This window comes from Poecilia latipinna, unplaced genomic scaffold (assembly GCF_001443285.1).
Source record: "Poecilia latipinna isolate Pla-1442-1.1 unplaced genomic scaffold, P_latipinna-1.0 Scaffold988, whole genome shotgun sequence".
Lineage (NCBI taxonomy): Eukaryota > Metazoa > Chordata > Actinopteri > Cyprinodontiformes > Poeciliidae > Poecilia > Poecilia latipinna.
This window is the reverse complement of record NW_015113604.1, coordinates 141072-144439: the sequence shown is the minus strand read 5'-3', so window position 1 is coordinate 144439 and position 3368 is coordinate 141072.

Genomic DNA, 3368 nt, shown 5'->3' with positions numbered 1-3368 from the left:
TGTGATGCAGTATATTGAGTTAACTTGAAACACATATGTGGATGTATTTTTGAGGCCACACCTCCACCCCCCCACACACACTTCTTTCTTGCTTGACAAAGCAGCGAAGATATCAGGAAGAAAACCGTAGAGCTGCACAAGTCTGGATCATTTTTGGTAACAATTTCCAGATGCTTGAAGATACCAAAATCACCCATTCAAACAATACACAAGTATTAACTTGATGGAAATGTTAACTGTGATACCACTCAGGAGAGAGATGGGTCCTGTGTCCCAGTCAGAAATGTGCAAATCGACCTCAGAACAAAAGCCAAAGACCTTGTGACTGATGTTGGCAGAAACTGATAAGGCAGTGCCCTTATCCACAATGAAACATGTCCTCCACAAGCTAAAAGGTTTGCAAGTTTGCTAGTGCAGTTTGCAAGTGCACACGGACAATAACTTTCAGTTTTGGAGGCATGTCCAGTGGTCTGATGGAACTAAAGTGGAGCTGTTTGGCATAATGACCATCATTACATTTGGAGGAAAAAGGGGGACCATTGTAAGTCTGGGGACATCACTCCAACTGTGAAGTATGGTGATGGCAGCGTCATGTTGTGAGGCTGTTTTGCTGCAGGGGGGACTGGTGCACTTCATAAAATAAAACAAGTCTTCATGAGGAAAGAACATTATGAGGGAAGATTAAAGTAGCATCTTCGGACTACAGTAAGGAAGTAAGAGTTTGGGCAAACTGGTCTTCCAAATGAACAACAACTCCTGGCATGCGACCAAAGTGGTTACAAAGCACAAAGTTAGAGTTTCGACATGGTCATCACAAAGCCCTATGGAGACGTTAGTCTGTAAAGGCATGTGTGACTAATAAACTTAATGCAAATACTCCAGTTCTGTCAGGAGGAATGAACCACAATTAACATCACCCACCTGTCAATCATTCTAGCGGCTATGCCAGCAACTGACCAATCGATCAGTTGTCCCAAAGTACACGCCCCTTATCTGGAGGAACTGAACTTCAGTCAACATTATCTGGGTTTCTTATTGCTAACGCGCTGCGATCCTAAAGATTTCAAGGAAAATATTAGGAAATTGTGGTTCAACGTTGTCATTGTAGAACATGCGGTCCCGACGGCCGTTACCGAGAGCGTGCAGAGGGCGGAGTACAATTTATAACGTTTCCAAAACCCAAATGTAGTCTGGAAACACACAAGAAATGGATCAAGGCCTGCAGCCGACCACATGCCCTGTTGAATGGAACTGTGATCAATGGAAAGTACTGCATGTTCATCTGTACAAAGTTAAGTTGGTTTTAAAAATCCTCTTTTTTTTTTTTTTTTTTTGGTCATGATGACACTGTATGGTAGGTCAATAAGTGAAGGAAGTTATGCTTTATTTCTATGCCATAGAGCTAACTGTAAATTCAGCTAGCTCTATGGCAGCATGAAAACATGTGCTGCAGTAACTGGGGTATTTGCATATGATAATCGTTATTTTTAAGCATTTTCCTGAAGGAATATTTTTACAAGCTTGTATTATTTAAGTTATTACTCACCCGCTTTTGCATGTACAAAGTGTGTCCAACACAGCTTTCACACTCGCATTCAATGAGACTTTGTGCTACGATTTTTGTCCTCTGGTTGAGAAAGTCTCAGGCTTTCACTTTAATTTCTTTGTTGTTTCCCGCAAATAACCACACATAGTTGATGTCATAGCCTGTCGTCTTTGCCTCATTGTTGGCTCATAGTCAAAAATGACTCAAAAAATGAATTGGGTAAGCTTACCTGTTGCTGCCAACATTGTGCTTAATAATAGGGACGGAGTGTTCGGGGTGAACTAGTTGAGACTTTTTTTCAACAAACTTCCTTTCTGCTATTCTTGCACAAAGGCCAAATTTGTGGAGTGCATGACTAATACTTCTCCTGTCAACAGATGTTCTTACCTGAGCACTGGATCTTTGTCTAATGCTCACCGTGTCTGACTAGTTGGTTTGGGTGGATGGCTATCTCTCAGTAGGTTTGCAGTTGTGCCATACTCTCAGATGGATTATGCAGTGCTCTGTAGGATTTTCAAAAAAACTATTATTGTTTTTAAGTAGTTTTTAAAACTTAAATATGGTTTAAACTTATCAAAACTTTATGTCTCACCTATATGATATGTTCCTTAGACTTTGTCTGTGCCCTAGTGATCTCTAAAAAAAAAACCCTCAGATCCCTATGGAATAGGTAAATGTCCTCAGAAATGTAACACACAAATTGAATACAAATGTAGGTCTCATTTTAAGATTTGTGTAAGAGAAAATTTGAAAGAAATGTAAATTTTTTCCTTTCACTGTTGACAATACTTTGCCAGTGTAAAAACTTTAACATTGACAATGGATGATTTTGTCCACCAACTTCAGCATGTTGTTCATTTTGTCATGTAATATGACAAGATAGGCACAAGTTATATGTATCAATACCGGGGTAGAACTTTAATAACGACAAGGTAAAGAAAACGTCTACACAGTTTTATTTGAAATGCATTCAAAACCACAGAGGATTTAGTTTTCCTAGTCAGCAAACACACTGCTTCTAAAGCAGTCATTTGAATAAACATTCAGCAATCATACAGTCCAAACATCTGAAAACATTTTAACATTGATGCTTATTTTCAAAGGATTTTGGCACTTAAAACATTTAAACTTTAAAAATGCATTATTTTGCTTTAACAAGGTACATACACTTGTATTTATGTTGAGTTCACTTAATATGTGTGTAAATTTATTTTTTGCTAAATTCATGTGTCAAACTGCTCTTTAAAACAGTCAAAAATGATGTGAGAATGAAACTAGATGATTTTCTGACAAGTGAGAAAGAACAAATAAAGGGAGATGAATTTGCCATTTTTAGGCCTGATTAAGAAATGACAACCTGAGCTACTCCACATGCTGTGCACATGAAGCAATAAACTAAGAGCAGCAGTTATCGATGTTCGGACTGGTAACAATCTAGAGGTACACAATGTTGTAGGATCTTTCTCTGAAATCTAAAATCCTAATTGATTAAACATTGGATTTGTAAATGCATATTTATGCAATAAATATAAAAAAGAAAAAGAAACTCCCCAGCACTTATACATTAATAAAAGCAACATGATGGCTTTTCATTTACGTTTTTTTTTTTTTTTTTTTCTTTTAACCTTTAATTAAATAATTCTTTTGCAATGTTTTCTTTTGTATCAGATCCTGAAAAGATTGAAAATCCAGCCTTACAGGTTACATGTAACACCTAAAGTGACCTTTGATAAAAGGATTTTTAAAATGTCATACGTCCTCATACAAAACTTTCAGTGCAATTTTACGCAGAGCAAATTTTCTTTCCTGTTGGAAAAAATAC